The sequence below is a fragment of the Dermacentor andersoni genome, chromosome 3, assembly GCF_023375885.2.
Source record: "Dermacentor andersoni chromosome 3, qqDerAnde1_hic_scaffold, whole genome shotgun sequence".
NCBI lineage: Eukaryota > Metazoa > Arthropoda > Arachnida > Ixodida > Ixodidae > Dermacentor > Dermacentor andersoni.
The window spans coordinates 80,541,602-80,564,576 of record NC_092816.1 but is presented as its reverse complement, the minus strand read 5'-3'; the positions used below and the strand labels follow the sequence as shown (position 1 = coordinate 80,564,576).

The 22,975-nt window shown below is 43.4% G+C and overlaps 1 long non-coding RNA gene across 3 annotated transcripts in view; it reads right to left on the bottom strand.

Annotated features, from left to right (window-relative positions):
- Positions 1 to 21,592, bottom strand: part of LOC126544278 (uncharacterized) — a 73,546-nt gene extending 51,954 nt beyond the window's left edge. For 2 of the 3 annotated variants that reach the window (XR_011893017.1, XR_008608470.2), the window contains exons 1-3: positions 21,422 to 21,592; positions 20,615 to 20,700; positions 7,956 to 8,022 (exon numbers count right to left, since the gene is read on the bottom strand). This is a non-coding gene — a long non-coding RNA (uncharacterized lncRNA). The remainder of the gene's footprint in view (positions 1 to 7,955; positions 8,023 to 20,614; positions 20,701 to 21,421) is intronic. The other variant, XR_007602115.3, reaches the window with a different exon arrangement.
- Between the last annotated feature and the right edge of the window lie 1,383 nt (positions 21,593 to 22,975).

The window sequence follows — 22,975 nt, the reverse complement described above, 5'->3', positions numbered from 1 at the left end:
CAGATCATGAGACTGAAATAATCAGAAGAATAAGAATGGGCTGGGGTGCGTTTGGCAGGCATTCTCATATCATGAACAGCAGGTTGCGATTATCCCTCAAGAGAAAAGTATATAACAGCGGTGTCTTACCACTACTCACGTATGGGGCTGAATCCTGGAGTCTTACGAAAAGGGTTCTACTTAAATTGAGGACGACTCAACGAGCTACGGAAAGAAGAATGATAGGTATAACATTACGAGATAAGGAAAGAGCAGATTGGGTGAGCGAACAAGCGCGAGTTAATGACATCTTAGTTGAAATCAAGAAAAAGAAATGGGCATGGGCAGGACATGTAATGAGGAGGGAAGATAACCGATTGTCATTAAGGGTTACGGACTGGATTCCAAGAGAAGGGAAGCGTAGCAGGGGTTGGCAGATAGTTAGGTGGGCGGATGAGATTAAGAAGTTTGCAGGGACGACATGGCCACAGTTTGTACATGACCGGGGTAGTTGGAGAAGTATGGGAGAGGGCTTTGCCCTTTAGTGGGCTTAACCAGGCTGATGATTATCATGGTGATGGTGATAATGAGAGATAATGACCAAAGCGCCGTAGAATCGGAAAGAATAATTTTCTTTCTTTTATTCGGGCTAATCATATATCATAAGAGGGTGCACGTCCTAGTATATGAGGTGTTCTTTTAGTTTACGTGAAGATGCATGACAGATAGGTGAAATTGACAAGGTTCGAAAACGTTTGACCAATCAGACAAGGCTATTGGTAGGGAGGATATATATAAATAATGCAACATATTTATTCATTAGTGCCCCTTGTCACTAACCCAAAACCGACTGGCAAGGACGCATCTCACGCAAAACGCTTCTGCGGTGGTGCCACTACTTCGGCCGCCACTGGTCCTCGTCGCTTTAATTATGCTAGCGATAGGTTATTCGAATTTGAGCAACAAAGAAGGATCGTCATCCTTCCTTATCTCATTTCAACGTACATTCAATTTACGATGTTGTGCCAGAAGGTTTTTATCGGACGCCTCAATAGTGCCGTCTACTTAATACTATCGAGGCACCTTAGGTATTAGGTAGTCACAACGCCGCCACGTGCGCTTAAATTTGGGCACATCACACTCTTGTCTATATTCAGGCATGTACTTAGATATTTTATTATGACAACAATTATACGAATACTTGGGGACGCGAACTTGCACCCCAACTGTCCATACACATCACTGCCGGCCAAGGTACTACAGTTTGATTATTTGGCAGGCTCAATTACAAATAGCGCTCGGCGCTTACTCGAAGCTTCCCGCCTGTTTGGTCGAGGCTGGGCGTCGCATCCTTGGTGTTTTGCGGCAGCGCTGCGGGCTCGAATTCAGCGCGACTGACTACTCACCTAATGAAACTCATCATTTACTCGTAGTAATGAATGGTACTCCTGCTGCTTGTGCACAATGGCAGGACTTCCTCAATCCTCAGTGTCTGTCACAGCCTTCGAGATTGACTGGGTGAGCCTAGGATTCAGCAGTGCTCGGTGAATCATAATTTCATTGAAAGGAGAGCTTGTAGTTTACACGCGTCAACTTTCGTGCCATAGAAGAAGGAAAAACGAACTATGAGGAAAAATGACCCCGGGCAGTAGCCTCGGCACCTCAGCCGCCTCCAATGCGGCCCGTCACAAGCTCTACGGTGTCTATACGCACGCGTCCTCTTGTGGGTTTGCTTCTGACAATGCCAGCTGTTTTCACTATACTATTTCGTACACGGTAGCAGTTAGTAGCCTGCTCGTCACAATCGAAGCTCGTTACGCACTCCCCTATTGATGCTCGCGTGATCACTCAGCATCTAGAAATGACTTCTTGCGTATAACGCGATGGTGGCTTTTCCCTTGCGCCTTTGTATGTTTATGCCTAGGCTTTAAGAGCATTTGGGTTTCAAAGCATTCTGAAAGTAACAACATCTGTTTAGTTTACTAGATGCATTAGACAAATAACGACATAAGTGTGAAAACCTGCAGGCAAAACTGTGTTAGTTCGGGAGAAAATTTTTCGTGAGCATGAACAGTGTTTCGAGAAATTACTATTAACTGTTGAGCTATTAGCCATCTTCCCATAAACGCACCTAGAGACAATTTATAGCATTATTCACGCAGCCTTTCTTCGCAAAACGTTTTCTGTCAGGTGCGTTAGCTTTCCTTTCTAAAGGGAAGCTTTCTTTGCCTATTTCTTTGACTTTCCCGCTGCTACTGCCGCTATAGCTGATGTCTCGCCGAATTGGTTTGCCGAATTTTGTCCTAAATGCAAGCAATGTCGTTGCTGCGTCGTCACCATACCATTGTAATTCCTGCTGGCTAATTATCCATCATCATCAGCAGCAGCCTGGTTAAGCCCACTAAAGGGCAAAGCCCTCTCCCATACTTCTCCAACTACCCCGGTCACGTATTAATTGTGGCCATGTTGTCCCTGCAAACTTCTTAATCTCATCTGTCCACCTAACTTTCTGCCGCCCCTTGCTACGCTTCCCTTCCCTTGGAGTCCAGTCCGTAACCCTTAATGACCATCGGTTATCTTCCATCCTCATTACATGTCCTGCCTATGCCAATTTCCTTTTCTTGAGTTCAACTAAGATGTCATTAACTCGCTTTTGTTCCCTCACCCAAACTGCTCTTTTCTTATCCTTTAACGTCACACCTATCATTCTTCTTTCCATAACTCATTGCGTCGTCCTCAATTTAAGTAGACCCCTTTTCGTAAGCTTCCAGGTTTCTGCCCCGTACTTGAGTACTGGCAAGACACAGCTGTTGTACACTTTTCTCTCGAGGGATAATGGCAACCTGCTGTTCATGATTTGAGATATCCTGCCAAACGCACCCCAGCCGATTCTTATTATTCTGATTATTTCAGAAAAATTATTAGGTGTTCGGTACGTTTTCCCAGATACCGAACAGAGCGCTAGCAAACACCGGATATAGTGCGTGTTAAGGCGACCTGATTGACTAGTGGGCCATTCCACCCCAAATCAACCAGCCTTTCTTCGACCATAATAGATATAGCTGAAAAATGTTTCCACGCGTTTCTAGAAGTTCGAAACTCCTCCTCCCCGTTTATTTTTCATCCCAAAAAGTTTTACGAATTTTTGCGAGGGTATATTCTTCTTGCGCTGTAGAGCGAGAAGGCATCAACAAACATTTGTTTTCCTTTTTCAGTGGCGTATTGTATAGTCCAGTCGCTCAAATGATGTGCATGGCAAGACAATACAGTGACGTGCTTGGCGAAACTAGTAATATCTTAAATATTTAAACACGCTGGGTGCTTTCGGCACCGGCAAAAGCCGGTAAAATTGCAAAGTTTCATTTTCTTTCTTGGTACGCGCGAAAGTCCAGAAGCCACAAATTAAATGTAGAATGAGACCGAGGTTGACAAAGTACAATGCAAAACTATTTGAAGCTTTGAAGATTCAGCCAATTGCCTGAAAAGTAACTGTAAATTCATAACCTTATGCGAAAAGCTTCGTGTTCAACGTCAAAAAAGTAGCTCCGGGGATCGGCTTAAAATTATATAATATGTATCAATAGATAGCTCTCCATGTCTGCTATTCATTCCAGAAGTTACAAAAAGGTGGCGTTTTTAAATGCGAAAAATTATTCTCTTCAATGTTTGTGTCAGCACTGGCTTCTCTCTGAGGTGCACCCAAGCTTGCCTGGGTTGCAGGCGACAACGCTGGCTTCGTGTACAACACAGCTGACAAAGAAACGGTGTCTTGGTCTGAGTTTTATTGCTAAGAGACGCACGCTCTAACGCGATGCGGTTTGCGCTTAGTGTGCGACATGCGAACCATACAGCCAATGCACATGGAACATCACGATGTGTTAAGTACGCCAGGTAGTCCTGCCGATTTAAAATGTACGTTCTTAAAATTATTTGCGATTAGGTAGACAGTAAGTCTATAAAGAGCACGTTGTCGGTCACGCAAGGTATTTGAAAAGATATGTCGCACTGCAAATCAGCGCGGCGCGTCAACAAACACTGTGACATGCAGTGCAGTGCGACATACAATGAGCAGGACACTTTTTGCTCTGTTCCCTGGTACCCATAACCTATCATCAGACGATGTCGGTAGAAAAGACCTTCATAATTACAACTGAAAGCCTACGCAGGCATGAACAAAATCTTGTGGTGCAGCGTGTTAATACTGTTCGCCCGCATGAACATGCTCGCCTATAAAACTCATAGATGCCCTGTTCAGGATGATGCCGTCAGACGTGGTTGGCGTACATTTTTCGCATTCTTGGAAAGAAGACAAATATTAATCGAAGATGCGGCGCTTGTCTTTATATAATAAAGAAAATCACCGCCTGACCGCTTCGTACAGATATTTAACTGTTGAAGCTGAAACACGCGGCCGTGGTGTTTATCACTGGTTTAATACCGACGGTTGATTAGACGACGGCTTGGCAGGCTGTCAGATTTTCATTAAGCAGTTGCTGTTTGCGCTCGGCTGCACGAGACTGCTCTTGTTGCCCAGCTTCAGTATCAGCACAGCGTAGACGAGCTCGCTCCCGGTTCTGCTCACGGCGTCACTGATCAAAAGTCCTCTGCTCTTAAGGAATACGTATGAAGAGTGGTCTACCCATTTCGGAGTCGGAGAGAAACTGCTGCGCGCGAGCTAGGCTGCGACAGATAGCAACGACGTCACTACTGGCGCAGCCAAGCGCACGGCTCTCTTTCGCTTTCTTTTGCGCGCATGCGCATGAGGTTGCGCCGGAGGAGTTTTTGGTGCACAGGCGCCTGACGGACAGACGGATGAATGGACGAATCAGCTAGCTATGTACAGCTTGGCTGCAAAAAGCGACTCATAGTTTTCTGAAAATCTTCACGGGCAGATTTGAATAACTATCTCTCCTTGTTAGACGACAAGACCATATATTTATGCTGTCTCTGTGATCCACGTATGAACGTATCAAAAAATAATTTTTCACGTTTAATAAAAAAAAACCTTTTTGTGAACCGTTCGCATGGATAATAGACATGTAGAGCTATCTAATCTACAACGAAATCTACTACTTCGACCATGAACATGAAGCTTATTGCGAAAAATATACCTTTACAGTTATTTTCCAGGCGATCAGCCGATCCTTCAAAGCTTCGAATTTGTTTCGGCTATCTTATGTCTGCAGAGCTACCAGTCTGTGCTTAATTTGTGAGTTCTATATTTTTCAGCGTTCCCGCTAGACAAAATTCTAACTTTCATTTTTTTACGGTGTAAAGTACCCAATGTGTTCAAATGTTTGAAATACTGGTTATTTTGGCAGTCACATCATATCATTGCTTCGCCATACACATCACTTAACGACTAGATCGTGCAATATGCCTTAGAAAAAAGTGTTGACCGACGCCTTCAGGCTCAGCTGGGGAAAAACAATAAGTTCTCGCTAAAACGCTAGAAAATTTTGGGGTAGATGAATAAACAGGGAGAATGAATTTCGAACTTCTAGAAACACATGGAAATTATTTCAACTATATCTGTGACAGTTGAAAAAGCAATGGTCGATTTGGTGTGGAGTGACCCTGGTGCCATGCAATAGCAGAAATATACAAAGTTGTTCGCCATAGGTATTATTATTTGCGGAGCATACTCAAATATAACTCATACAAAAATGACACTTATTACGCGAAAGGTCTCTCGTGTTGGTCAGAATCCGCGGGCAACGTTACTTGAACACATAACAAAATGTAAAGACAACATGTAATAATATCATTGCTTATATCTTGGCAGCTCTGCTACCGAAACATGTTACTTTGGCATTGACGTGTGTACAAAAGAAGCCATTACCGAAGCATGCCTGTGCAGTGTGCAAAAATGACGTGACTGTTGCGCCAAGCTTGACGCGATCGGAACTAAATTTAGCCTCTTACTCGTCATTTAGATATGCGTACCTCAGCAGTATGTTTGTCAATCCCTGCTGTAGTGGTCACGTTTGTAAGGACTCACTTGGCCATAGCGAGCATAATTTATAAATTCCAAACTAGTACCCTCTTGAATTCTCATGAAGAATTGTGTGGTTTAAAATTGTGTGATTTGCTCCTGAAATTTTCGGGTTGCTTTGTTATGGTGCTCCACATTCGACATGTATTGTGCAGAAATAGTGTGAAGATTGTCAGAAAGTAGTGAAGAAGGGAGGAAATCCGCGTCTACTATCTTTCACTAGGCCGGGTTCGTTACGATTGCAAGATTACACCTTAATACCTTACTACCTCTATCAAAAGTTAAGGTTGTTATGCGTGAACAACTATCACTTGTCTAATTGTTACTATCATTTCCATACCATAGTCCCCATACACCCACAAAAGCACTCACAAGGCATTCCACGTATACACCACACTGTGTCGGCGTTTCCGATATCGCCTGTAAGCGCATGTGTGTATAATTTAGTTTTTTTGTGTGTAAGAATGTTGCTAACTTGTTACACGATTAAAAAAAAACGTGACACATTATAGGCCCTCTGGCGAAATATGCAAGATACTTGGATTACCATGTGACGAGGGACAAGGAATGCGTCCCAAGTCTGGCGAACCAACTTCAGTTGCTGCGCTAGGTGATCGCAGTTCAGAAATCACCGCTGATATATCTCTTCATTTAGAGTCTTTATTGTGTAAGTCAAACCACTACGTCACGCCAAAGCTCAGTGATATAGACAAATAAAGCATCGCTTTGATGGCCTTATACGTATGCTTGAGTACTGGTGACATAAGAACCGCCATATAAGCTGAAAGTGGTTTCCGACACCATTTATTATCAGTGGCAGTCATATCTGCTGAAAGGCATATTCCCCGCATGTTCGTTTGTCTTCACCATTGTTTTAATGTCCCTTTATTTAGGCAGAGGGCCGTTGTCCGTAGCGGCATCCCATTCCAGCACTATTTTCTTGAGATCAGCGTTTGTGTTCTGCCAAATGCCTACTCAGTGATTGAAAGCAAACGTTCACGCACTCTCATCAGATGAAAAATTAACATTTAAAAACTATTTCTGACATTTCAAAACTAATGAAATCATCGAGGTGAGAACCACAATGCCGAACTTGTACTTTCACCGTCGAACATTCAATTTAATATTTTCTATTTACAGTGAAACCAACACCGAGTTCACAACTAAATACTTCTGCAACAAGTGTCCGAATTATATGAGGCAGACCTGACTGGTAATAAAGCACTCAGTAATTATACATATTTCATGTCACATTAAAGTTTGGAAGTATGTTGTAAACTTCATAAATCTAGAATTAACTCAGGTGGTTCGTGTTTAGTGAAATGGCATTGCATAAACCCCGAGTGGAACGCTTGTGCAGAGCTCGGATGTATATTGGCAACCTATGCCATTTAAGGCACACCGCTAAGGGAGCTTTCTTATATTCATCCACCATCATAACTACAACGCCAAGACCACAAGTTCAACAGACAACCCCATGTTCTGCAATCGAAAATGTTAGCCGCTGAGCTAACCTTAGGATGTAAAATTCACGTCAATGATTAGACGTGGGTCCATAACCTGAACTCAATCATGACACTTTAATACTAAACTGTATTAATATTTGAGGGTGAGAGTGCGCAATCACAACGGGCGCCTTTCCAGCGATGTCGTGATGTGGAGTAATGAAAGAAACTTTTTTCAACTTTTTATGTGCTATGTCGTGTTGCTGTACTATCTTGCATATGAACCATCAATTTTCTTTCTTGCAATTCACTTCTTTTTTTGTTGAGCAATTCACCATTTGGAGAAGCGGCTGCACAAGAAAGCTTTTCCACCCTGCACAGACATTTTTCTCAGCAGTCCCACTGAGGATTAGCAGAGCTAAATTTCACTGACCAAGGTTGATTGCTTGGCTGTCTTGGCTGAGGGGTCGCTAAATATTACAGGCAAGTCCTCTTTATTGGCAATACTATTTAACATTGCACAAAAGTTATCTTACCTTGCCGCCACAATACATCATTTCACCATGACTGCCGGGTTTCTCTGGTCGAGCGATGATGTTGTTTCTGAATAAACAGATATGCATTTCACTGAATTTAACGCACCGTGGGAAGATACTACGATTCAAATATTTTACGTAAGCAGGGAGTTTAAAACACTGGCTCTAAAGTTCCTAGGAACAATATTATCTTTTTGTTACGTAAAAATAGTTGTCTGTAATCTCAAGGTACACTGAGATTGTCATCACTTGGGAAACTATCTTCATTTCGATAAACTACAACACTCAGTTCACAGTGAGATGGTATAAATTTCCTGGCGGATATAAATGGGCTTTTTTCTATGCTCTTGGTTGGCAGAATATAGCGCAGAAGCAGAAACGCAACCGAAAACCGTATCCAGACTGAACAATCAATTGGCCGTAAATAATCCCGAAGCTAAAGAGATATTTTAGAACGTGCCTAAAACCAGATAGAAGCTGTAAATGAATTTTAAAAAGAACGGTTGGGGAATTCACACGTAGCGGTTCAAGGGTGTGCGGAATTGCGTGCCAAATATACAATGTTTCCGCACAATAACTCCCTGTTTATTCGGCGGACTCCTCAAAGAGTATGTGGCAACTCTCGAGGAGCGTTGCCTCAGAGAATACGGAGGCACGAAAGGTACTTGCTCGTTACTACAGCCAGCTCGTCATACACGCTTGCACTTCCGAATTCCACAATCCCAGTTGTGTACAACGCCAAAGAATACGTAAAAGGGTCTACGCGGAATTACAACTTTTCAACTATACAGGCAATCGAAGTGTGCTTGCACCGTCGCTGTTGGCGTCTGCGAGCTGTATCTGCGCTGGCGTGTATGCCCGGCCAGTGCATGGAGGATCTAAAGGTCCCCGGAGGCGCTCAGTGTACTCATCTGCAAAAGTGACGAATACTAGTTAACGCACCATCAGGCTGCGCTAAATGCGCTCTGCTGAAGCCAGAACAGCATTGAGGCTTCAGCTGTTGCCGTGAGCGCTGTGCGCAAAGCAAACCATGGCGCATGTACTGATCTGAACAGACGGTCTGTAAACATTAGGCTAAAACAATCTGATACTTTCCTTGGACGCGGACGATTGCCGATGGTGTTTCTTCGATCTCATTGCGCGCAAGAACTTTCTGCGACTCATGTAACGTCGCTCGCGGTGTCCTCATCCTTCGAGCTTTCTGCGACACCTTCAGCGCAAGGCTAAGGATTTTTATCGCTTTCGATACTTCAGCCTCGGGGAAACTACTAATGGTCTGTGTTGCTGAAGTTCTCAATTGGATTGAGGCCGGAGGACTTAAACGCTAGCCATAAAAAGGGAAATAAACGACCGTTACTAGAGGGAGATAATTCTGTACATAAAAGAACACTCATATAAAAGACATGCGTGTTTTCCGATGGCGCCTTTCTCTTCTCCCGCGACCATTCCACGTATTCACGCTCACACAAACGAAGACTAGCAGCTCTGTTATTCCCCCGTTCTGGCAAGGCGTTGGCTTTGCACGTTCTCTTTCTCCTCTTTCTACCATTACATCTCTTCTGTAGGCTGCTGCGCGTAAATACAAAGGTAATGAAGTACTGCAGCTTCTCAAGTGCACTTTCAGAGGCCTCATGTAAAATTTCAGCTGTCCAGAGGGCATTGTTTCGACGGCCAGAGAGTTGCCGGAGGCATAGCGCCAATGGCTAGGAAACTCCAGAGGGCCTATGCAATTCTCATTGGAAATGTCTCATTGAGACCGCTACAGCGCTACAGCGATTTACATCGTGCACGTTCCCCACCCCTCGCGCCCCGCCCGCCCCCCGTCCCCCCCGTGGCATGAATGCCAGTAGCAGCAGCAACCGTGGAAAAGTCAAAACGAGAGGCACAGAAAGGCTCGCTTTTAAACAATATGACACCTTCTTACTACTTCATTTCTGCTTTCAGTCATATTTTCCATATATTTGCACCATATTCGCATCAATGCGGCCCTTTAAATTTTGTATCAAGTGGAATGGATCGGACAACACTTAGACTTTGAGAAGAAGCCAATCGATTGAAGCTAATTACTCTGAATGTCTAATGCTTCACGGTACATTGATGGCGAGTGTCGGGTACCTATTATTCACCTTAGTGCCGAAGGGCTTCAACAAGATTTTCTCACGATTCTCTTGAATAAATGCATTTTATTACTGTGCACTCTACACTCTATTACCTTATGTTCTGTAGATTGCGGAGAGGTACAGTGGTTGCAAGAGAGGCTCGTAGTTTGACCAAGGTGGTAGGGCAGGCTTTTTTAGTATGCCACGTTAAGTCGTAGCCTATAGTGTATTGTCTCGAAAGCCCGGGGTGTAGTCGTCTTCAAAGTCTTCAGGGAAGTTCAGGCTTCAGGTATTAGAGAGATATGTAACTTTCGTTGGAGAGATACAATACATTTCGCCATTTTTCCTTCATTTACCGTGAAATACGAGATTCTGTCATATTTTGCAAAAGTGTTTTCCCTGAAGTCCTGTAGTTATCGCCCTTAGAACCGCCTCCTCCACCGTTTCATTGCTTTGTACGCTGCAGTGTCGTGGAATCCACCGAAGGTTTATTATACAACAACTGTTACATACTAAATGGTGCAAGCACATAACGTGAATAGTTGCCGCGTGGTCAAGCGGAAAAAATAAACCGAAAACACGCATGCCAGGAAGTGCGAGTAATGGAGCAGAGGCGGTTGTAAAGGAGACAAAATAGAAAAAAAGGACTATTTGAGATGCAGGGCTTCTGATAACCATAAAATTGTAGTCGTGAAATTTCTTCGGCGTTCATCATTATGAGAAACGCCGAAGTAGGAGAAACGGGAATTTATATATATATATATATATATATATATATATATATATATATATATATATATATATATATATAGGTTATGAAGTTTGCAGGGACCACATGGCCAGAATTAGTACATCACCGGTGTAGTTGGAGAAGTATGGGAGTGGCCATGCAACAGCTACGCCACTTTCAAGATGGCCCCGCCCGCCGTATCGCGGGAAGCAAATTAAATGACATTGCGCGTCACGTGATAGTCGGTTCGTGGTACCTGAGATGGTCTTCATTGAACACGCCGCTCCAAAAAACGTTCTCAAGAGAACTCACGATCGTTGAATGGCATAGTCGCGTCATCGTGGTTGTTCATAGCCATAGTGAAACACATCTATACGATTTTTCTAAGCTCCACACTACCATGAGCCCCCGATTTTTTCTACGGGCACGCATAAAGTGACACGCATAACCTACACGCATATCCTACTGCATAGCCTCAGAGGCGAACATGTGCTCGCGGCCCTGCCCGCGAACCGCCCAGCTACTGTAGCTGTATCCTTACAAATTGCACCAACAGGAGCCGAAATGTCATGGTATGTTGGTACTTGCGCCAAAAGCTATTGACCAATCTGCACGACGAAACCCCGCACTGTGAGCCAGTGTAGCACCGTAAGCAGCATGTTCGCAAGAATAACTAAAAAAGATGTTACAAAGCATTCGTGATCAGTATGGAGCCCCAAAACTTTAGAGTAATCAAGATATAACTCCAGCTGTTTACTACAACTGAAAGGACCTTGGTCGCCTGCATTCTAAATGCCCGGCTCATTCTCCCCGCCTTTCTCAACGCTCACGCCTAGTCAGAGCGCGCTTCCGCAATGGCGAAGAGCGCCATAGCAGTACCATTACATTTGATATATCGGAAATCCAATGCTTTTCATTATGGCCCAGATCGAGGCAAAGGTGAAGGTGAGGTGTTCAGAAACGAAAGGCTAAACAAACGCGCCACGGCAAAGCCGCACCCTGTACGTGTTCACCGTGGATGTCATTGATATTCCACAGAGCCTTTGAGTGTTTCTGTCAGAGCGTAGCTGTGAAAGATGCCTATTTGAAGCTGCCACCAGCTTTAGACACTTGGATAGTCACGTTGGGCTGGAACTCCACTGTGAGCGCGGGAACAGAGAGCTACATAGCGGCCCTCTCTCTACGGAGAAACCCACTTTCAACAGGAAGTTAGCTCAGAGCTGTCCAATTTTGAGGGTCTTAAAACGTGCGTTTCTTCCGCCCTCTGATCCTGCATTCTCTATACACAATAGTTCATACGACGTAGATTGGATCTGAATGCCAGTGCAAACAAAATCTCAACTGTGGTAAAAGTATATAGACTCGTATTCGCGATGCAGGCAAACCACATATGAAGATCAGTACACCACAGCATGTATATCGCTCCAGTTTGAAGGCTTGCTTAGTTATGCCTTCACGGTGGCGGTATCCTCGTATACACAGAATACTCTGGACATCCCGAACGGCATCAACATCGACGAGTGAAAGAAGATACAATTGTCATTACAGTCTGAGCTGAGAAGGCTTACGTGGCCGTGCGAAGCCTAAATGATCAGTGGACTGCAAGTATGCTGATGTCACCAAAGTGCTTTGTGAACGCGCACCCGCCGTGGTTGCTCAGTGGCTATGGTGTCGGGCTGCTGAGCAGGAGTTGCAGGATTGAATCCCGGCCACGGCGGCCGCATTTCGATGGGGGCGAAATGCGAAAACACCCGCGTACTTAGATTTAGGTGCACGTTAAAGAACCTCAGGTCGTCTAAATTCCAGGAGTCCTCGACTACGGCGTATCTCACGATCAGATAGTGGTTGTGGCACGTAAACCACCGTATAATTTTTTTTTGTGACCGCTGCGTGCCTCGTAGCTTCATTGTCATGCAACAAGCCAAGTTGCACCATAGGAGTCAAGGCCAGAGTGAAACAATCAGGGAATTCGTCGTCAATCTCAAGAAGATCGGGGTACATACGAGTTCAGCAGCTCCCTTGGCAAAAGTAGAGGAGATTGGCTAAGCTCTAAATTTCACAGTAAGGGCATCGCATGTCGTCTTCTGTCACTGCCATACAAGAAGGCGACGTGGAAACGAGTCCTCTACAGTGTCATTCCGTGGAAACTGCCAAGAAAGATACCATGAAAATTCACCCAGCTCCTTCAGGTGTCAAGTAGCGGAACAAGGCACGGCCTAAAAGGAAGCCAGCAAGCAAAGGCTGTATCGGTAATATTGGGTATATAAACGTTAAGGAGATTCCAGTAGAACTTTACACTGGGTCAGCGGTGTTTCTAAGGCCACTAAATCAATTCCAAACGTTTTCTGAAGGCTGAAGAATTCTCAACTGATCTGTGGTTGGACACACATACATCACCAATAATGATATGCGTTCAGCGCAGGTTGATGTGTAATATGGCACAAAGCCCCATGTATTGCCACTTGTAATCGGCCAGCATGAAACGGGCTTCGGAAAGCCGACACTTACGATTTGACAACTGGTTGTCAAAATAAGTTTGGACTGAAACGAAGTAGAGACAGTCTACAACACTCACACATGATAAGAGTACCTGCTGAAAGCATACCCCAAACAAACTTTCTTTTTCAGTGAATTAGTACACATTTTCGAAAAAATACAGAGAAATGTTTGCAACACAACACAGTAGAAGCACGGGCTTAATTGGAAACATATTTCTCAAACAGAATCTGTCGTCTGCTTTTTTCCCAAGACTAGACAAGCCCCATACGCGGCTTGGAGTAAGTTCAAAGGAATTACTCCACCTGGATAGATAATGACTTCGTATATCGAGTCAGCCATAGTAAATAAGGCACACCAATAATATTCCTTCCAGCGAAAGGTGATATTGTAAGGAGCTGTGATAATTACGGAATTACTATAATTAAGCCCACAGAGGTGGACCATTACCCATTGTCTCTGCCAGAGGACATAGTCGCATTAGCGGTAGGAGGCACCATTTTCACAGTTCTAGGTTTCTCAAAAGCGTGCCTTCAATTTCAACTTTATGAATGAGGCCAACAGTTCCTAACAGTGAACCCGCTCTTGGATTTGCGAAGATCAGAAAGACTGTCGTATGGAGCGGAAAGTGCTCCATTTATGTTTCAAGCCGTTATGAAATAGATCTTGAGAGGCATTCCTGGCACTGTGCGCTACGTAGATGATGTCCTCATTTGGGTAAAAGACATGCGACAGTGCCACGAAAGAATAGAAAAAGTGCTTAAGAACTTGCGTCATTGCCCAACTTGCTACGGAGAGTGAATAGAAACGATTCAGTCAGAAATATAGAAAACTTTAAAGAGTGCAATCAACCCCTATGCAAAGACCAGTTGACTGAGTTCTATCTGTCCAAAAATGACGCGTTTAACGTATGACGCATCCGCAGATTGTTTAGGAGCAGCATTGTCACGTGCGATTGATGTTCGAAAGAAACCTGGCTCTTTGCGTCTCACTAAATGACCCCGATAGAGCAGAATTACGCGCAAGTCCAAAAAGAGGGTCTTGCATTTTTTTTTTAAATCAGGACATTTTTAAATATTTGTATAATCGCAGATTACAAATTCATACTTTCATACTCATTGTAGCCGGTGACTCTTTCGGGTTTACTCGCTTGGAATGCGTATCAAGAATGGAACCAGTTCGGAGATTTACGCCATCAAACTCGCCGTTGAAAAACGGACTGTTGGTACACTTGCTTTTTCAACAAAACGATCATTTACGAGTTGATGCTCAGAAGTATCTCGAACGCCAATGCATTTCGTCCGACACTTTGGAAAATAATACCTCGAAACTTGTGTCATTGTAGAAATTCATTTCAAATGAATGTGTCTTGCAAACGCACCGGCAACAATTCCTAAATTGCTATCTGGGTAGTAAGTAGTGAAGGAGGTAATTATACATTTCTTTAATTAGCGGTATGTGCGTTTCGATTTTTTCCTGCTAGTAATGTCAGTCTTTTCGAATAATCCAGCTCAACGGCACGACCCGTGCTATCTGCCATTGGCTATGTTTAAATATTTCGGGAAACTGATATGAGATCATACCATACGCCATCAAGAAGCGGGCGGCGCATATCGTGCCACCATGTCTTTGACATGACCTCCCCGTGTTTACGATGGTTATCATTTTCATACTATAGCACATACCTACAATGAGGGAAAGGCCAACAATATATGTACATGTGCTCATTACGATGACGTTGATATCCATACATTGTCACATAACCACTGTGCGGGACGAACGAAGGAGGCGGTGTTAAATAGCACGTGCCCACAACCGGAGATGGGCAAAGAAGCGGATGTCCAATTAGTGTTGTACCGCATCATGCCAACGAATATACGCTCTTTTAGACGATCCTTCGCGTTGATGAAGATTATAATTTCCATAATGTGGCGCGTACCTTCAGCGAGGCATCGGCCAAGAAGCAGTCACTACATATAAATTAAATGAGAAAGACGAATTACAAATCAATTCATTACTTCTAACGCAGTGCACGATCCATGGACAAATACGAGAAAGACGGTCTCTAATCTCCTCCAGCACTTCTCTCTGGACATGCTGCACTACCTAGCGCGCATGCGCCTATGGCGCCTGTCTGCATATATTTGATACAGGTTCCATTATGCCCAGCACCAGAGAAATAATAAAGGATATTTTACCGTTGAACAGGGCCACATACCCAGTGACACATACCGACAGCGCAACCTACCCAGTGTCAAATACACACCCAAGTTGGCGCGACGCTTTGTGCTAACTCGGTTCCCTGTTCATCATCATCATCATCATCATCATCGTCGTCGTCGTCGTCGTCGTCGTCATCATCATCATCATCACACTCATCATCACAATCAGCCTATTTTACTATTTTATGTCCAATGCAGGAAGAAGGCCTCTCCCTGCGATCTCCAATTAGAATTACCTCTGTCCTGTGCCAACAGATTCCAAGTTGCTCCTGCAAATTTTTTTAATTTTATCCCCCCAACTCTTTTTCTGCCGTCCTCGACTGCGCTTCCCTTTTCTTGGCATCCAATCTGTAACTCTAATCGTCCATCAGATGTCAAACCTACGCATTACAGGGCCTGGCCAGCTCCACCGTTTCCTCTTAATAATTAGAATATCGGCTATTCCCGTTTGCTCTCTAATTGACGCTGCTCTTTTCCTGTCTCTTAGCGTTACGCCTAGCAAACTTCGTGCCGTAGTTCTTGTTCTTGAGTTTCCTTGTCAAACTCCAAATTTCCTCCCCATCTATTAACACCAGTAGATTTCGTTGATCGTACACCTTTCTTCTCACTGTTAGTCGTAAGCCTCCAGTGAGGATATAGCAATGTCTGCTTGTGCATTCCAAAACAATTTTATGGTCTGTAAGTTTCCTTCTGATTATCAGGGTCCCCTTTGAGTAATTCACCTCAGTATACGTACTCCTTCAGAGACTCTAGAGGCTGACTGGTGACTCTGAACTCCCCTTGTTACCTTAGCACGCTATTAATCATTATCTTTATCTTCTGCATATTAATATTCAACCCAACACTTTCTCTGTTAAATTCATCGATAAGTTGTCTCAATATATCCCCAGTGTTGCTTAACAGGACAACGTCATCTGCAAGCCAAAGTTTGCTGCGAGATTCGCCGTTCATCATCACTCCTAAGCGTTTCCAGTTTAATAGCTTGAATACTTCTTCCAAGCATGCAGTGAATAGCATTCGAGAGATTGTGTCTTTTTGCCTGACCCCTTTCTTTATAGCTATATTTCTACTTTTCTTGTGAAGAATCAAGATAGCTGCGCAACGCTTGCCCAAATAATTTCCAACATACGTATGCCTCCTGTACCCTAGATTTCGTAATGCCGTTATGACTGCTGGTAACTCTACCGAATCAAATATTTTCATATTCTACGAAAGCCTTACAGAGAGATTGATTGTACTCTGCATATTTCTCGATCACCTGACTGCTGACATGGATGTGATCCATTGTAGAGAATCCGTTCCTGAAGCCAGTCATTTCTCTTGGTTGTCTCAAGTAGAGCGTTCTCCTTATTCTATTGGAAATTATCTTAGTCAATATTTTATACGATACTGGAAGTAAACTAATCGACCTGTAATTTTTCAATTGTTTACTGTCTCCCTTCTCGTGGATTAGAATAATGTTGGCATTCTTCGAGTTCTATGGAACCCTTGAAATCGTGAGACCTTTCGTAAAGGCGGTAAGCTTTCCAAACATGATATCTCCTACATCTATGATTAAAAAGACTGTTATTCGAACGTCTGCTGCCGTTTTGCCTAGTTCATGTCTTGCAAGGCCATTCTAAGTTCATCGCTACTTATGGAAGGACCCTCAGTATCCTGTTCATCATTAGTTCAAATGGAGATAGCTTGGCTGCTCTGGGTACTCTACAAGTCAGTATAGGATTCTTTCGTTGCCTTTAGTATATCATCGAAATTGCTGATGCTATTACCCTACTTATCTTTCAGTGCATACATTCTGGCTTGTCATATTCCAAGTTTTATTCTCACTCATTTCATGATGCGTCCATTTTTGACTGTGTCCTCACTCTTTCTCACGTTATAATTGTGAATATCCTTTATTTTCTTCTGGTGGATTAGTTTGACAGTTCCCGGAATTCTACCTCGCCTCTGTAGTTGGGCACTTTATATCTTTGTTCAATATTTATGAGGTCGTCCGCTACTTGGAAGAGCTTTCCCACTGGTTGCCTTCGTGCCTTTCCGCAAACCTCAGCTGCTGCTGCTGAATCGATGATGATGATGATGATGATGAAGCCTCAGGTAATGGCACAAACCCACTGAGGGGGATAGGCCACGAATCGGGTGGTAATATGACTCAATACATAAAATAAAATAAATTGGTTAATAAATAAATAACTCGAAAAAAGAAAGGAAAACAAATATTCCAAGATATAAAATGAAGTATGAATACATGAGATGAAGTATTGATCAATACTATGGTAAGCCTTGCGTTGATAGGAATGTTAAAAAAAAAAAGAATAGATATTCTTAAACTTGAGTAAGTTAAATTATGAATAGTAATAGTAAGCTTTGAACTGTGAATTTGTGCTTTTACTTTTTGAATTTCCTAACTGCAGTAGAAATAAATCAATTCTTCAAACTAAAAACTATTAACAAGGCATTCTTTTTGTGCCACATAGGAAATTATAAATGGCTAGGCAAACGTTCCTGTGGCTATATCCCAAAACTGTTGCTCCAAGGGAGAGTATAACAGTGCTGCTTAAAGGTAATCCTAAATTTTGAAGTGGAATTTCTAGACAAAGTTTTCGATGATTAGAAAACCACCGGCATGATAATAAAGAATTATCTATAGTTTCTGGTTCATTACAGAGGTAGCATAGAGGGGATACCTAGTTACGGCTTGATTAATTACGTCCACGTCATCTTCATCATCTTCAAAAGAACAGCGTGAATTGTACTGCTTTTGCCTTACTGCGTCTAGCTTGGCCAGTTTATCCTTGACTTGTTTAACCATTTTTCTCTTCATACTGACACAAATGCTAGAAGTCACTATCCTGTGATCACAGTACTTTACCTAACACTTCTGCATTCTGTATTATGCTGGGATCTGCAGAAGGTATCAAAGCTACTTCATTTCTTTTTCTTCTGTTAGGGCTTTTCCAGGTCAACTTTGTGCAGCTACACTTCCAGAAGAAGGTATTTATTATACGGAACTTATTCATTTCCGCGAATTCTACAAAAATCCCTCCTCTAGTGTTGCTAGAATCGATGCCGTAGTTTCCATATGCTTGTTCATCAGCCTGCTTTTTCACCAGTATTGCATTCAATTTGCCCATGAGTACAGTATACTGAGATTGCTGTTCTCTCATCTTCCTAAAACTATTCTATTTCTTCGTCATCATGACACCACCTTGAAGCATAGGCGTGTATTACCTTCATTCTATACCTCTTATTTAGCTTTATTGCGACTACTGCAGCCCTATCAATACTGCTGTGGCATTCTTCAATGTTGCCCGTTATGTCCTTATGTATTAGGAATTCTACCGTGTGTTGCTTCTTATCTGGGAGTTCTCTATAGCAGAGGACGTGACCGTCAATCAGCGCTGTATATGTCACACCAGTTCTTCTAACTACAACAAGACTAATAATATCCACAGCAATTCCTTATAGTTCCTCAAAGAGTCCTGCTGAGCTAGTTTAACTCGAGAGGGTTCGTTTGCTGAACGCACCCAGGTTTCGTTTCTCATGGCGGCATGTGCACATCTAGATATTCTTAGCACCCTCTACTGCGTTGCACGTATGACTGCCGCCATGGTCTGGTGTTCCGAAGTTGTTGGGGACTGAGCGCCAAGGGTTGATTGAAGGAGTCAAGAGGGAGGTGGTGGCCCAATACTGCACCAGGGAGGCCAATTCCTGTTCTGGTGAGAGAGTGCCTTTTGTCGAAGCTTAGTGGTCTTTCCTAATTAGGTTGTACTTGAGCTAGTACAACCCCACTGGCTCTGGACATTTCTTGACCGGTCAGGCTCCACTCAAATCCTGGAGATGCAGTGTACTCGAGGAGAAGTCAAATTTACAACCTTTAGATTAGAACTCCGATGTTCTAAAAAAAACTCGTGTATTTGAGCTTCTGATTATAGCAACCAAAATAGCTCAGTGAGATAATCATTTAGCCAGCGAAGCCACCTTATGGCGGAGAAAACCAGCCTAGAGGATCATAAATATCTAAAAACTCATTTGAATTATCCGTGATAGACGGGTTATGGTATGCGTGCCTCCGTATGCTATGCCTCCTGTAAGGCACAGCAAATGCGTCCGCGATCCCTCAGACATGGTTTGTACAATTCGCGCAGGGGAACAACCGCGTATTGAATGATAAGCAGAAGAAGGAATGCCCCACGTCTAGGTTCAAGCCAAGGGGCGTAACGTTATATGAATTGGAAGGAATAAACTGTAATTAATTTATGCTAGAAAGCAGTGCTAAGCCAACGGAACGCGATTTCTCGCGATAGGTAGGTCGATATTATTTATGCATTTCACTGTCTCTGACCGCGTCTAGAGGCGCGCGAGGAAAATTATTAATAAAAAGGAAAAAATAGAAGAGGGGATAAAATATTTACGAATAGTTCTAATATCGTGGTTGTGCGCCGCGCGTAAGCAGGCACCTTTAAAGTGGCTGGGTGCCCCAGACATTTCAACGAGTTTGACCAGCGCTTAAACGAGATAGAAAGGAAAAAATGGCGGGGCGGGCCGGCTTGCTCACGCGGAAAAACACGAAGCATGTAGGCAACGTGACACATTGAACTACCTGATGGGGAGTCTAAATGTCAGAGGCATCAAAGAAGCCTTTTCAGACCCCGTCGCTAGCAGATCAGGGCTGGTAGGCCTCCTTTAAGCTACAGCAAACGCGTCCGCGATCAGTCAGACATGGTTGGTAGACTTCGCGCAGGCGATGAACCATGCAATGAACGATTACCAGGACAGGGTATGTGCCACGTCTGGGTCCGGGCCAACGGGCTTGACGTATGTGAATCGCAAAGACATAACTGTAATAACCCGAGTCTCTATCAATAAAACCATGCACTACTCTGTGACCTAAGTTGGGGGTAAAATGGTTAGATGCATAGATAGATAGATAAATACACAGACAGACAGACAGACAGACAGACAGACAGACAGACAGATACAGAAATGTGAAATGCCAATCGAATTATTAAGTCAAATAAAAAGCACTCCTTTACGAAGCAGCGAAATATGGGCTAGTAATTTATCACATTTTGAAAAATATCCTGTACAGCCGCTTTCTGGTGCACTTACGTGTGGAAGACTAAAACAATTAGGAAGGCGAAAGCCACAACCTTGCAAGCAGACATCGTTAGGCGTGTTCGCTTTGTCTCTGGTACCTGGAAAGAGTTTATATACTTTTTTGTACTATCGTCCAACACTAAGCTGCTGGGAAAAATATATTCTGTACGTAATATGCACGCATGCACCAAAAGTTATGCTCATATGTGTGTGGTAATTATTTTTGGGGGTATCGACAATTGCTGTCAGAGTTGGCGTCACGCTGACTGCAGTGGTAGTAGCTAGAATTTATCAGTTTTCGCAACTACACAAACATTTATATATATATATATATGTGTGTGTGTGTACGCACGTACAAAAGAACAATCCTCTATTTTCTACGCTCCAGCCTGGCTCCGTGACGAAGGTCCGGTCGAAGCATAGGCACAAAAGCCTCGTTCTTTATCCTCTGTGCGTCCTCCTCCTACATATATATATATATATATATATATATATATATATATATATATATATATATATATATATATATATATATATATATGTATACAGCACAGATGTACAGAAGAACTCCAGGCAATACAGGGGACAATAACTGCCACAATTGAACTATAAAATGAAGTGGTCGCTGCTTCTTGAAAAGCAGGTGCCGACGTCACTGGACGTAAATATCTCAAGTTGCATATTTTAAGAACGCGGGAGCATGAGATTACTCATCGAGCGAGAAATCCTTCGTTGTCGGCGTGTCTAGAAAAAATGGTATGAAAAATGGCGCAAGGTGCAAAGAAAAAATACGCAAGCCAGAAAAATGCTCGGACTTACGTCAAGATTCGCAGGGAGGTTCCTGTAAATGAATTAAATGAATAGCTTTGTGAAGAAGGCTTGGCACATTTTGTTCTGGGTGGAAAACGAACCCGGGCCTCCACTGTGCGAGACGAGCAAACTTCCCCGACACCACGGCAGCTCCATTGTTCTTGCTGACTAAACGTGTACCTGAGGTCCGCGTCATTGCACCCGTCACGTCGCAGCCATCTGGCTGACTAAATGCGTGGCCTAGTGTGCGCCATTGGGAACGCGACGGCGCAACCAATGTGTATCAGGTATGCGTGTACAAAATGAGCGGGTTCATGCCGTTTCTTGGTCCAGAAATAGAAGAATGCTTTGGCATTTCCACTCGTAAGCAGTCTTAAGGCTGTTGGCCGATTTTCTTTTTGACCTGCTTGTTGCATGGAGCTGCAAAAAAGTTGAAACGCAATAACTATTCAGGCGAAACATTCATGGGGCCGCTACATTCTTGTGGGGAAGGTTTACCAAAGAAGCTGTTTAGGCTGCATACATGGGCTGCATACGTGGGCTGCATATATTATGAAATTGTACATTCTTCTTTATTATGTTTCCGCACTACACAGACACAAGCGCTTTCTGTAGCGGTCACTGCTTCTCCCATGCACATGGCGCAACCTCGGCTGCAGCGGCGCCATAACCTCCGATGCACGTGACTTTATAACCACAGAAACCCAGCCAGCGTGCAATGGCGCCGTAGCCAGTCTTCCCCTGAATATTTGTCGGACAGAATTTAAAACAAATAAAACGCTGTAAAAGTACTTCTTGCTGCGTCAGTTGGTTCAAGGTGATACTTCAGAAAACGAGTGAAAAAATTGAGACTAAACTCTACTGGTGTGTCTTCTTTCTGTCGTGTTTGCGTCTGAATTTTTTCACTGGTTTTCTCAAGTATCAAACAAAGCCCATGAAGGCCAACTTGGTTCACTGAGTGAAGTTTCTTCTATACATCCATATGCGTTTCTATACTTTTGTGCATGTATAAAGAGATAGTTTTGTTGCTGCAAGAAGCTTATCTTATAAGCCCAGGAAGATGAGCGTCCATCAGCCTAATGTTCTTCCATACCATATTGTTGATTGAACCGAAGAGTAAAGTTATCATAGGCGCTTTAGCTTGCGCCCATCAACACCTATGTTGATGCTCGCCCAGGATCATATGGCAGGTCACATGAAAGACTGATTTCAACAAGGCAACACGTTCTGTATAAAAGGCGAGACACGGCCGAACAATTGTGAGCACCGTGTCAGTGTACTTTGGTGTGCCTAGTTTGGTAGCGCTATTTTCATATACGAAGTGTCTAAGTCTACTTAGACACTTCGCAGGTACTTTGTCGCAAACAGTAGTTTGTCGCATTATAGATAAAACAGAATGTTGTATCCACAAAAAGAACGCCCTTCCACAAGTGCATTCCGCGAAGCTTTGTACTTTTACGATTCGAGGGAGCACTCAGGCAAGGAACCTTCCAGGCATAGAGATGAGTACGTCCGGGAGTACCAGCCGAAGAATAGATTTTACTTACATATTGAAGCAACTAG